Here is a 15,106-nt window from a genome sequence, read left to right as displayed (position 1 = left end):
ATCACACTATGAAACCAATTTTAAAATGAAAAAATAATTCACGTTTTAATTTGTTAAGTGTATTTATTTAAAAATCCAGATAAAATAATAATATTTATTTATGTTGAATAACATCTAGATGTTGATAGTGACATCGATATATTTTATTGTCAATAAAATATTTTTGCTACGTCTCTTTAGTATAAGTGCCCCGAGTTATCCCGTATGCTTATGTTATACACAGACTTTAAAACAAAAGTTACTTTTCATGCGGACAATAGCTAACGCCTTTTGTGGATAAAGTAATGATTTTATTACACAACAGATTGTTAGAAAAGGCAGAAGGCCAAGCAAGAAAATATAAACAATAACAACCTTTATATAGCAACATAGAACAATCAAGAACCAATCCCCAAGCGGGATAGCGGTCGCCGTGGGTATTAAAGGCCGTAACCTTCCAGTTTATTACAACTTGGAGCTTAACCCATCCAAATGTTTTACATTAACCTTCTCTAGACAGCGATGCAAATCTCCAACTACATACGTGATTGAAGATCAACAGGTAAGTGGACTTATTAAGTATAAAAAATTTCAATGACCTAGCTCTTAAACATTAGATTTTATTCATATCTAAAAAACCCCGATTTCGTCACTCACTCACTCACTGATGATCATCAAAACCTTTAGGGTACTTCCTGAAATCCTAGGAAGCTGAAGTTTGGCATGTAAGATAGCCTTAGTACATTAACAACAGAAAAACTCAAAAACTTAAACTTTTTAGCCCCTAAGGGGCTGAAAAGGGGGGTGGAATTTTGTATGGGGAATTAATAACCGATGAACCGATTTAGTTGAAATTTGATATGTAGATAGTTTTTGTTATGGGGAAGGATATAGAGTAGTTTTCAACCCCAAAATCACCCCGTAAGGGGTTGGAAAAGAGCGTTAGGGGAAAAACGGGGTTGAAGTTTGTATGGGGAATCAGTAAAAAGCAGATGATGTAAAAGATGCCTCCAGATATGTATTTCAGGATTTTTAATAGGAAATAACCCCCAACCCTTTAAATTAGGGGATGGATGGAGGGGTTGGAAGCTGTCATAAGCAACTTACAAAAAGAAGTACACCAAAAACATTTTCATGTAAAATGTTACCAAGACAAAACCATAAGGCTCGTACTGTCAAAAAGTTATCAGATCTCTTACAGAGCCAAGCGTCTAACTATACAAGCCCCTACTTCACAAACTACACCATAGTCAAATAATGTGGCTTGGCCGTTTCGTTACTGCAAGAACTATTGTATAATAAAATAAAATAAAATAGTGAATCAATTTTTCACCTTCTGTCCATGTGACGGTAGCAAAACGGCCAAGCCACATATTTTGGCTAAGGTGTAGAGTTTGTGAAGTAAGGGCTTGTAGAGTTAGAAGCTTGGCTACTAGAGATCTGATAACTTTTTGACAGTGCGAGCCTTATGGTTTCGTATTGGCAACATTTTACATGAAAATGTTTTTGGTGGGATAACTTTTCTAGGTAATTTTGTATAAAGAACTGGAGTTCCTATGAAGGTACGCTAGATTAGATGAAAATATTAAAGATTCTCCTCATTTGTATGATACGTAAAAGGAATTTGCCCACTTGTATTGTATAATATTGAAATAATTGCCTAACACTGACTAGTTATTTTGACATCTAGACCCACATCTTAAACCCATATTTAATGCCAACTTTCACGGCCTTGAAAGGCTTGAAATAGTTTCTGTTCGATCAGAAATTGACCTAAATCTATTTAATTTAGGCCTCGGCTGGTAATCACAGGTCTTGTAGGCATGTAAATACAGTACGTTCATTAGCAGTACCCGCTACTTTCAAATAACATTTTAATATTAACCCTTGAAGTGGTAGGAACCGGCTCCCAGACAATTTACCTCATTTAAATTTGGAATTTGATTAATTAAAATAAAATCGAAATTCCTTCAACTCAAAAAAGTATATGCAATACTGTAAATAATATTTATTATAACAATATTTATGTTATAAAAAACATTTCATTTTGTAATTAAAACTAGAAGTAAACCTAAAAATAAAAATTAATTATAATTTTAGCAAACTAACAGGCACTTATAATGTATAGGTAGGTATACAAAAGGCCTATGTCCCGTTCCGATCCGACTGTCACCTGGTCCAAACGTGGCAAAAATGCTAGCAGCGTTGCCGCGTTGCACAGCCAGCGATAGTTACTGGACCAGGTAAGAGCCGGAACGCAATTGTAAATAACTAACCAACGCCGAAATAATCTCACTTCTTGTTTGAGGGCCCCATTCATTTTTATATATTTTTTTTTGGATGTTAGCGGCAATAGAAACACACAATATATGAAACTTAAAACTGTCTACAGTACCTACCTTTTATAGTTCACGAAATGCAGCAAGACAGTGAAGACGGATAGTTGGATAGACCGACGGCGAGAGAAAGTTTAATAATTGGTTCCATTTAACTCAGTTATTGGTACGGAACCCGGAATATTATAATATTATAATATGGTAACAAACATGGCCTAACTAGTAGCTTCACTGATATATTATAGATATCAAGATAAAATTGAGAGCCCTAAATACACTTTCAAGAGCGGATATTTCAAAATCTATACAAGACTTGACAAAATAAAACTTGTAACCAATTTAATCAACTTTCATTTTGTATAAGTACATACTGGCCATGTCGCTAAAATGCATAGTTTCCGAGATATAATCGAAAACCGAAAAATGGGACCTTCAAACTCCCCCCGGCTCAAGGGCTACGGCCGGAGACTTTTGATATGTTCACCTAACTAGTCCAAACAAAGTTGCGAAATCAAAAATTGTGTTCCAAGCATTTTCCTCTATAACTTGTTTTGACCATTCGTTGCCTGGCCTATAAAGGTACAGTCACCATCAGATATATCGGAGCGCCCGAGGTGTTCACAATATCTGAACACGCACTCTAACGCCTTGACAATAGAGGCGTGTTCAGATATTTGTGAGAGCCTTGACCGCTCAGATATATCTGATGGCGACTGTACATACCATTTAATTAGGTTAGGTGTATTCAGGTCATTCCGACTACTGAAAATTGTCGAGCAATTTCGAAAATCGACTGAATTTGATAGTATTAAGTGTGATTTTCGGATTTACCCGACATTCTGAACCAAGAAAGCGGGTGTATTGGGGCTCAGAATACTTGTTATTTTAACGTAAACTCTCTACCTGCAGTTTCATATGATATTATTTCTGTTTGTGAATTACATCTCCATTAGTCGTAGGCAGTGGGTTAATAATAACATCACCGGGCGCTATCACACAACAGCACGTTTATTATTTAAATTTAATTGGTGTTTATTTTGGTAGTTTCAACTGATGGACTTAAAAAGCTAATGTAAATAAATCAGATAGGTAGTCTAATAAAATAGCGAATTAATTGCATCTGGGTTACCTCATCCATGAGTCTTTTAAAAGCCCGTTATTGCTTTGCCCATTTGCCTCACTTATAGGTATGTAAATTAAGACCCAGTCTATTTTCAGGCTTAGAAGTGTAGGTTCCTGGAATTGAAAGATCAAATTCTCACTAACGAAAACGCGAAAATCACAACCTTGAGTGGTTCATTTTAAGGTTCAAAGTCAAATGATTAGGAATCTCTACTGTGGGTCAACGAATAAATCACCGTGGTTTAGTCCTAATGACTATGATAAATATATTATTTACCAATTGGAGGCATTGATACTCAAGATATAAATTAGGTGCCCGTTCTTAATGTCTGCCAATTTGGCGTTTTAGTTATTTGATAGTCTTAGTTGTATTTAAGTAGAGCACGTGCCCAAGGCATTGAAGTGTAAGTAAAATTAAAGTACATCTTTTTCAGGATTTCATCATCTACAGCTGACTCAGGTGTTTTTCATCATTCGACCTTAATCTGGTAAATAAAACGATTCTTGGCATAAACATAATAAGTTTAAAGTTGGCTCGATAGAAAAAAAATAACGACAAAATATCTTATGTTCATTTATTTTCAGTTGTAAATAACATAGCAGTAAAATTTTAGTAAGTAGGTATATGTAAAAGCAAAATTTAATGATTTAAGGTAAAAACCCGTACGACGCCTATAGTTTCCGTCACAAACTTCCCACGGCACGCCACATCTTTTGTTTCCTTCTAATTTCCTGCCTTAATGCCCCCTTTTAAAACTAGAATGTGCCTCCAATTTGGTTTTGCAGTGTAAGACTTACCCTAGATTCTTTGATGCCATATTAGTCTCTCGCTAAGAAAGGATAATTAAAATGCCTGAAAATAAAGACACTGCTTTTTGGTTTCCTTGCTCGTATAGGGAACTAAGTTTCCCTAAAAAAAAAAAACTTTTTTCGTATTCAATCGATAACGATAACTGTACTACGAGTACAGTCAGTATCGACACGGATAAAAATATACGCGATAAAATACACGACCGTAATGCCCATATATTAAGGTACATGTTTTTGGCGCTGTGTCTGTGTCAATTTTGGCCATGACTATCGAACTTGTTTTTTTTTTATCCAAAAACATTTTGATTTTAAGATAAACATGCGCGTGTTTTTTTTATCTACTATCGAAAATTTCCGATTTTATCTGAGAAAACATTGATATTAAGTCCGCCATTTGTACTATCATGGGTCTCTATTGTTTCCCTTATAGTTTTAAGTCATAATGTATTGTTTGTCCACATTTTCGTTAGTCATAATTTGGTTTTTCTCAGAAACGCGTAACTTTTCAGGATTGCCATAAAACAAACATAACCTAACCTAACCTATCTATAGGATAACCTAAGGAAAATCCTGAAAAGTTAACGGTTTCAGAATTATGACTAAAGGATGACTCACGTTAGACCGGGCCGTGTCCGGGCCGGAGCTTCCGGAGCTTCGTTTTCTGTGGAAAGCATCACGTGATCACCTGTCATGCCATAGATAAGTAAGCGCCGGAAGCTCCGGCCCGGTCACGGCTCGGCCTAACGTGAGTCATCCTTAATGATAATATGACAATCATTACATTATGACTTTCAATAATTATGTCAAACAAAGGGACCCCTACTAACCCCTACTATCATATATAATGTGCAATAAAGATTAACCTCCTTTCTGTTGAAAAGGATCCTGACTGAATTTTTGTCTTTTTTTTTTCGAGAACGAATTTTTCTACACAATCCAAGTTTCGAACCCAGAATTGAACCCACCGTGGGTTACCCACGAGTTTTGATCACCAACAAATGAAAATTTAAATAGATAAAAAACATTATTAGGTAGCTGATTTACAGCTAAGATAATATAATAAAGTTCTTTCTACCAAATTCTGTTGCTAACCTGCGTTTGTATGGGTAAGTATCACTTGTACCAAAAAGACAAAGTAAGCAGTTGACACCAAGTATGTCCAAGCTCTCGAGAACCTTGGTTACAGCGCCCAAAGCCTCAAACTAACGATGTGCAAACAGCGCTGTCATTCTAAACACTTACCGAGCACGCGGGTGACTAGTTCTTTTTAATACTGCGCGGTGAGCAAACAGCGCATGATGGTCAGAGCATGCACTTGCATTCCAGTATGACATGACATGATTCAAATATCGTTTTGATGTCAGGTGCACGTTAGAATTAGCCTAAAAGTCTAGCTTTTAGGTACTCCTGTTCAAAGAGTACCTAAAAGCTAGTTCTTTCCTTCAAATCAAGATCACATTTGACAATAAGTTCATTAAATTAAGTATTCGATTCGCAAGCGCTCGTAAAATCCATAGGAATAGTTTTGAGCTCTGAGTAAGCAATGGAAACAAATGACGGAGGAAGCGCCTCTAATTTGGTAAGATCTGAGTCCACATATCATTTGTCTGGAGAGCTTGGTAAAGAGGTGACATTATTAATACTTGTGGATAGATGCGATAGTTAATTGTGGTTTTTGGTTGGTATAAAAATATTGAACAACTTACAATTTTGCGCTTTTCTCAGCTGAAATGCTTCGTTTTATGCTAAAAAATAATAAAAATAAATAAGTTTCACAAAGAAAAGATCTACCAGCTTTATTTTCGTTGTATAACAATTTTTAGCGAGCAAAACTACTTAGTGGCTGATATATTTATATGTGTAATAGCTATATATAGCTTTATATCCGTGTAATAGCTAGTCGAGAGCTAACTTTGCACCGATTTGAACAGAACAAAGTAAGAGAGTGACATTAAACATATTTTTAGAGAAATTTGACATTAATTATGACATTGGCACACGTTGTCATTTCAAATTCCATGCAGTGTTAGCTTGGTCTAGTCAGAACTACGACGTAAATGTTCATGGCAAGTTTCATGTAATTAAAGCATGTCGTTTTTAATTGAGAGCGTTATTCCGATTGCATTAGGAACGGCTTTTTAGCAGCGGGTTTGTGCGACTTAAGGATGACTCACGCTAGACCGGCCCGTGCCCGGGTCGAGGCGTCCGACATGTCATTTTCTATGACGGGTAATTGGTGATCACGTGGTGCTTTCCATAGAAAACGAAGCGCTGGAAGCTCCGGCCCGGCCCCGGCCCGGTCTAGCCAGTCATCCTTTACGCTGCGTCTTACGTAAGCGAACAACTCGCGAACGCGAAGCGAAGCGGCGCGGCGGGCCCACCGCGTTCGCGTTCTCAACGAGATCGCCCACGTAGGACACTTCTATAGGTATCAAAGGATTGATTCACCCCACGCCTCATCGCTTCGCTTCGCGTTCGCGTGTTGTTTACCTACGTAGTACGCTGCGCCAGCGCTACTTGCATCATCCCACTAACCCGGGGATAACCGGTTAAACCTGTAACCCAGTGTCAAATTGTACTGGTAACCATGGTAAATCCAGGTTTAACCGGTTAACCCCGGGTTAGTGAGATAGTACAAGTGGCCCTTAATGTTGTACGAAACCTAATATCTGGGGAACTCGTTAAATAGCTATCAGACTAAAACTCTAAATTATATCCAAAAAATAAAGAAATCGTAACGATGATTGATTGTAGAAGTTGGCAAATTCTTCGTCAGGTTAATGTTATAACTAAATAGTTGTTCAGCATCAACTTACGAATATATTTATTTACGAATATATATATATTTATATATATATATTTTGTTGTATTTACTAACACTATATGGATCAAAATGATTCGAATCAAATAAATAATTGAAATTGAAATATACATACTAGCTGTTGCCCGTGACTTCGTACGCGTGAATTTGTATGTTGGTGGTTATATATTCTACATGAGCATAGAACATTATGCAGCAAAAGATAGCAGTAGGGGCGGTTAATCATTTGTAACGTTTTCAACCAAAAGATACCACATTGTCGGTTGTCGATAAGGTTGATTTCTAATTGAAGCTATATGGAAATAGCGCCTTACTGACAAGCGACAATAAGTACCCTTTTGGTTAAAAATGGCACATTTGTTAATTAAAGAGATTTTCAACACACTTGGTCAAAACGACGTTTTTATTCCACCGATTTTTGGCTCATAATCCTAGATATTAATTGGTCGGACTGGCGGGCACCGGCGCGCCCGACCGCCCGCGCGGCGCGTGGCCCGGCCGGCCCGCCCGCCGCGCCGCCCGCGGCCGGGGCGAGGGGCAGCCGGCAGTATGACAGATGCAACACACAATACTAACTGTTTTAAATATTAAAATTTGATTAATATGAGTATCTTTTTTTTTCTTGCAAGTGTGTTGAAAAACGTCGTATGAAACGCGTGTGCATTGGTCATTACACACATCGGCTTTCTTATTGCGCGCTCGCTTACAGCTCGCGCGCACAATATCGCCTCGTGTGTAATAACCAACTTAGCACACTTGTATCATAATGTACTATTGTCTGTCACAACCAACCTTCAAGCCCCTAACTGAAAAAAAAAATGTTCTCGATATAATCCCTCTCAACTCAACCCCATTAGAAGATTTTCATGTCCACTGTTTAATAAATAAAAATGTTCGCTTCCGATACAAACTTTCAACCCATTTTAACTCCCTTTGGGAATAAATTTCTAAAAACGCTGAAATCACTTTTTTGTCTTCTATTATTGTGTCTTTTTACGACATTTTAAGCTTACTATTTACAAACATTTTCGCCCCCGATGCAAACTTTAAACCCTTTTTTCACCAACTTAGGGAACACCTTCACTAATAACTGGCCGGAAACAGCTCAACAACGGGAGTCATGGAAATCAAAGGGAGAGGCCTTTGCCCAGCGGTGGGACACTACAGGCTATTAAAAAAAAAAAGCGAACGAATTTTCAAAAACGGTGATATCAGTTTTCGTCTATCTTGATCTTGACGAAAAATAAAATTGGACCACATATAAACTTCTATCCCCTTTTTAACCCCCTTAGGGGTTGAATTTTCTCGAAATCGCTTCTTATCTCTATATAATGCAACCTGGTATTAACTTTCTATCTTTTGTAGTTTCGGCTTTGCGTTGATGAATCACTCAGTCAGTCAGGACACACGCATATATAGATAGATAATAGCAATATAATCAAAATTGCTTAGAACCCACAAAAGTTACGTTAAATTTAATTTCGGCAAACATTTCACCTCTCATATGTCACTGTAGGGGTAACCAAATAAGAAAATTAAATTAAATTAATTCATTAACTTACCGTTGCCATCTTGCTTTAATTATGCGCGAACTTTCTGAGAAACGTTCATATGTTGATGTAGTTTAATACATGGCTTGACAATTGTTTTAATTAGTGCTTCGTAGGTGAAGGCTTGTTTTGTAGGAGTAGCTTTTGTTTTACTTAACGTAAATACAGTTATTACAGGTGCATTCAACGTCAGAGATATAAAGTATGGTACACGAAAAATTCTGGTCATACATGATATGGTAAATCTTGTAAATGAATTAGGATTTTCAAGCACCGTTTTTTTTTTAATGATTTGTGGATATCAAACTACATAATAAAAATACAATCATAATATAACGGTAAGTTGACCTTTATTGATTAAAAGAAAGCGCAGCTTGAAAATCCTCTATCATTTAAAAGATTTACTATATCATGCATGACCAGATTTTTTCGTGTCCATACTTTATATCCCATTATTATCGCTCTGGTTCGTAAATAAAAGTTTTGCCTTATATGAGCAAAAGACACAAAATAACTAAGCCACGAAGCGTAACATAACAGTATTAAACCCGTTAGAGCGAAAATTAGCAAACATTTTAAAATCCACTCAAAATGTGTACTGAAACATTTTAAAATGGATAAAATAAACTTTTGCGAGCAGTACTAGTAAATATACAGTCTATAGCTCGTGAGTTGAAAATATCTCACAGAAAACTCTGAACCAAATCAAAAGTACTTAATTCTTCCAACCAACACAAATAAAATATCATAAAGCCTGGCTGGCCAAACTTGGCACAGAGAACAGGACAAAAAAAAACAAATCTACTTTCTTTCTGATTCTCTGAGAGTAAGCTCCCCTGACAAACATTATGTATTAGTTAACATGCTTCCGTGTTAGCGAAGGTCTTCGTTTCATCTTGGGCAAAAATGCTTTCGTATGTCCGGGTGTTCTCCTCTGCAGGTCATATTTCTTAACCGATTCTCGTGAAATTTTGTAATCAGGTCGATAGTTCGATTGAATTTTGTGTCATTTCCTTTTTTGGAAAATGTTTAAATTGGCAGAAATTGGCACGAAGAAACTAAGCGCCATCAGGGTCTATGGTGCTTCATGTCTTCGTGAGTTCGCTATGATAGCGACTCAACGAAGTATGTATTTTATAGTTTTACAACGCTAAGCTTATCGCGAGGTCTACGAATAAATGATTTATGATTTATTTATGATTTACAGCTCTCATAGCCACTAGTTTAACAAAGTCGCCTATATTATCGGCAGAGTAGAATCAGAACAATACACCATCTCAATTTCGCCCTATTTATCTCCGGATATTTACAGTGTAGCAACGTCATGACAATAGCAGTAAAATAGGGGTTCCGTCCAAATTACACGCCGAATTCGTCACGAGGATTACCCGCACGTAAAAAAGATATAAAACGAACCTTGATAATACGGGCCTCATAATACTTTATGATCAATTTAATCACGATACAATGAAGCTGGAGCCTTATCAGGGCACTTATATAGGAACACCAGCTGTTTTTATACATTCTTAAACAATATAAAAAATTTAGTAATAAGCTGGTCTAGGAGTATGCACTTATCCCCCGCGGGTTGCTCACCTTGTGGTGGAGGGGCTTAGTAACCATGGCGTTGGTGAAGCGAAGAGGCAACCAGGGCCGGCCTGTTTGAGGTGCGGGCTGGCCCGAGGAGGACGCTCCAAGTGGGCTTGTTAAGCCCGCTTGTGACGCGTTGAACCATCGAGGAATAGGAGTGTCGGTCTTGCGGTAAGCCGTTCTCCACTCTACGGCGGCCGAGGTGGGACCACAGGGGAAGAGGCGTAATGGTATAACGATGCGCCACAGAACGGAGGCCGAGGAGGAAGGCGCGCCTAGCGTGAAGGGCTTTCGGGCGTTCGCAAAGGAGCCCCTCGTGGGCGGCTGCCGCCGGTGGCGGCACCAATAGGGCGGCTAGTCGGAGTATGGGGGGGTTTTAGTGGGTATACCGTGGGCCTTATTAGCCAGACGGGAGTCCCACATAAGCACTCGGGTCACCCCTCGGACCGGGGTGGTATGCGTAACGCATTTTCCTGCAAAAAATTCTCAATAAATACTAATGATAGGTAGGTAATCCAATTTGCCATTAGGTATTCCACATATAATTAAATAATCTTCCAAAAAGTGACATAAAAAGTATCAAAACTAAGATGTTTTCTAATAATAATAACAATAAACAAAAATGCGAATTGCGTACAGCTCCTATTGGATAAGAGTACGCGTTTGCGCCGATCAGAGCACGCGGGTCAAAAACTACATTAAACAACTTACGTAAACGTGGGGATGGCCACACCATCTGTTAACTCGGACCAGAACTGTTCCCATGTAACGCGGTAGGCAGTCCTTGGAGATTTCCTTGTATACTTCATTTTTACAAAATAATTTCTTATCTCAAAAATACTTCCAAAATACTAAAAATAATTAAGATTGTAAGAAAAATCTTTAAACTTATTTAACTTTTGTATTTTCATTGAATTTTTCATTATTTTTCGCACAGCACGTTAAACCGCCGTTCACTTCAAAATACGACATAAGTTAAGCGCGTATCCTAAACAGCTTAGTATTCTTAACGGATGCGTGCTCTTAAACCAGCTTATTACCTTAGATATTTTTAAGGACCTTTGCCAGAAGAACGTATACCTACGCCCTACGCTAGTCAATCCTAGCGATCGGAATATTCGGAATCGGAATCGGACTTTTGTACTACAGCAATGGCTTGTTTTTTATTAAATTTGGTAAGAATAAATAAATGATTTATGTGGGATCTCCGAAAGACAAATCTAGATTGAATATAAAATATAGAAGATAAAAAGCAGGCTAAAAACTGCCTATAGTGTTTATAACTTTATACACTGTCAAAAGCGTAAAGTGTAAGCGGATCCGCACGGCGCTTCGGAGTGTAAACGAGACAGCAATATTCCGCTCGTACACCGGAGCGGCGTGCGGAAATCCATTCACTGTGAAGACCGATTAGCGAGAACTCTTAGCGATCCGTGGTACGTAGCACATACGAGTAATAGCAATTGAGTCTTCATTCGGGCTTGCCCAATTTTTTAATGACAACGGCTTGAAAAGACTTGCGGCGCGATTCAAGAAATGAATTAGAGATTCACTAGATATGAAATAGTAAAGATATGTGACATTTTACGGCAAAAGGTACCTTATGGCGGCTATGGCGTCGCAAATTATTGCAGCGCTATGCGAAGTAAGCGTCATCCAATATTAATTGCGTTAATAATAGCGTAAGCTCCAACCGCCATAAGGTACCTTTACCCGTAGGACGTCACATATCTTTACTATTTCATATCTAGTGAATTTCTAATTTATTTTCCGAATCGCGCCGATTGAAGTGATACAGAATTTTTACCGCGACTAAGGTACAATAGTTATTTGTTATACAAGGGTGCAAAGTTGTATTTTACGCGCGAGTGTTTCAACACACGAGAAGTAAAATGCATTTGCACCCGTGTGTAACACAAAACTTTTCCCCTCACTATAGCAAGGAAAGTGCAACATCCACAGGCGTTAGATCATCTTCATCACTGGAATCACTAATTTTTTTACGATATTATAACAGAAAACACTAGAAATTCTGATTTTTACGTGAGTCGGTGAGAAGAACAGTAAAAATTTTGTTGACAATGTTGACATTTCTGTTCTGACGTATGAAATGTCAACGATGCGTTTTGAAATTGCATCGACTCAACTTGTGCGTTCAGAATTATATTTAACATCATCATAAAAAATCTAACGTTTCTTATGGAATTTTAAGGTTTATGACTTAAAATTATTAAATAAAGCTAAATTTGGTATTTTTTATTAGATTCTCAAACCATATTAATATCGAACGAACCATTATTATGAGCGTTTTACGTTTTGTTATCTGTCAAGCTACTTAAACACGCTCCATCCAAGGTCAAATTACTTTCCCCACTAGTGGATAAAATGCGTTTTTCCCCGCTTGTTTTAAAGGATAAAAGACCGCTTTACGAGCTAGTGAGGGGAAAAATGGATTAAACATCTACTTCCTCCTCCGGATACGAAACTTTATTTACATATATTATTATGTAGGTACCTATATAAAATATTATATTATGTGTTCACATAATACATAAATGTATATAATTAATTACTTATATGTACGTTATAAATAATAAAACAATAAACACTTTGTAACTTAAGCTAAAACGATGATGAGATTTGCTTGAAACATTCGTTTTGCTTATTTCTGAACTATTCATACCCACAATATTTCAATAAGCTTTGTTGGTCTCTCAGCTTTAGGTGTCATTCAATACAGTTGATTTATTGACCTATCCAATATTTATGAAATCCCAATGATGGCGTAATAATGTGGCTGTTTCGTTTCTTCACTATCGCCTTAAATATGTTTTGGACACCACTCAAGGTTTTCATATACCCATAATTATGTTCTTCAATGCTCTTCAGTGTTCTGTCGACATTAGTATGTTCTGAAACGCCACTCAAGGATTTTTTATGATTATAATTGTGTTCGTAAATGCGATTGAGTAATTTTTTGTCATTAGTATGTTCTAGAATGTCACTCAAAGCTTTTATGTGATCATAGTTGTGTCCGCCAATACTCTTTAAGGTTTTATCGCCATATGGAACTTTTGAAACGCCTCTCAGAGTTTTAACGCTCTTCCGTGTTCCAGAAAGAAGATCTAGAACGTCATTCAAAGTTTTTATATGATCATAGTTGTGTTCGTCAATGCGATTAAGTAATTTATCGTCATATGTACCTTCTAAAATTTCAATTAAAGTTTTTATTTTATTATAATTGTGTTCGTCAATGCGATTGAGTAACTTGTTGTCATATGTTCTCTCTGGGACGTCACTCAAAGTTTTTATTTCATGATTATAATGTTTGTTAATGTTCTTCGGTGTTTTATCGTCATAAGTTAGTTCTAGCAAATCACTCAAGGTTTTTATGTGATCATAGTTGTGTTCGTCAATGCGATTGAATAACTTTTCGCCATATGTATTCTCTAGAACATCACTCAAAGTTTTTATAACATAATTATTATGTTTGTCAATGTTCTTCGGTGTTTTATCGTCATAAGTTCGTTCTAGCAAATCACACAAGGTTTTTATATGATCATAGTTGTGTTTATCAATGCGATTGAGTAATTTTTCACCATATGTATTCTCTAGAAGACCACCCAAAGTTTTTATTTCATCATAATTATGTTTGTCAATATTCTTCGGTGTTTTGTCGTCATGAGTACGCTCTAGCAAGTCGCTCAAGGTTCTTATTCGATCATATTTGTGTTTGTTAATAACATTCAGTTTTTTGTCACCATAAGTTACTTTTGGAACGTCACTCAGAGTTGTTTTGTAATCATAGTTGTGTTCGCTATTGCCATTGAGTAATTTGCTGCCATATGTACTTTCAAGAACGTCACTCAATGTTTTTATATGACTATAATCATGATTGCGAATGTCCTTCGGTGCTTTGTCGTCATTTGCACGTTCTAAAACATCACTCAAGGTTTTTATTGTATCATATTGGTGTTTGCCAATACTTTTCAGTGTTATGTCACCATAAGTAACTTTTGGAACGCCATTCAGAGTTTTTTTATGATCATAGTTGTGTTCCTCAATGCGATTGAGTAATTGGTCGCCATATATACTTTCAATAACGTCACTCAAAGTTTTTAAATGATCATAATTATGTTTGTCAATGTTCTTCGGTACTTTGTCTTCGTTAGTACGTTCTAGAAAATTACTCAAGGTTTTTATTTGATCATAGTTGTGTTTGTCAACGCTCTTCAGTGCTCTGTCGCCAGAAACAAGTTCTAGAAGGTCACTTAAGGTTTTTATATGATCATCATTATGTTCGTCAATGCCTCTCAGTGTCATGTCGCTAAAAGAACGGCTTGGAACGCCACCCAAGGTTTTTATATAATCATAGTTGTGTTCGTCAACACTCTTCAGAGCTTTGTTATCATAAGTAACATTTGGAACGCCACTCAGGGTTCTTTTATGATTATACGTTCTCGAGCGGCACTTCGCGTCTTTTTATGATCATAGTTGTGTTCTGGCACGCTGTTCATGGTTAAAATGTAATCATATTCTTGGCAAATGACAGACACAATCGTAATTGACAGGCACAGAAGACTCACATGTAACTGCGGCATTATTGGCCTGAAATTAAAATTAAGGTTAAAATTGGAACAACGGATCGCGACGTTACAAATAGACTGATCAGTGATCGTCATCCGGCTGATTGGAACCGGATTAAATGTTTGGTAAGTAAGCATTTATTTATTTATTCAGGTAAATAGTTACATACAATATCTAAACTCAATTACAAAAGTACCGTTAAAACAGGTTTGTCTCGATACTCCATCCGATTTTATACAAAAATATCAGGACGAGTTTATATCGACCAATGGTTATGCTAAATATATATTTATATACTTACAAGCAAATTG

At 36.9% G+C, this 15,106-nt stretch overlaps 1 long non-coding RNA gene across 1 annotated transcript in view; it reads right to left on the bottom strand.

Annotated features, from left to right (window-relative positions):
* Nucleotides 1–15,106, bottom strand: part of LOC134746858 (uncharacterized) — a 353,422-nt gene that overhangs the window by 265,139 nt on the left and 73,177 nt on the right. The window lies entirely within an intron of this gene.

Source organism: Cydia strobilella, chromosome 13 (assembly GCF_947568885.1).
Source record: "Cydia strobilella chromosome 13, ilCydStro3.1, whole genome shotgun sequence".
Taxonomy (NCBI): Eukaryota; Metazoa; Arthropoda; class Insecta; order Lepidoptera; family Tortricidae; genus Cydia; species Cydia strobilella.
Note: the sequence above shows the minus strand (reverse complement) of the source record. Positions and strands in the feature narration are given on the sequence as shown.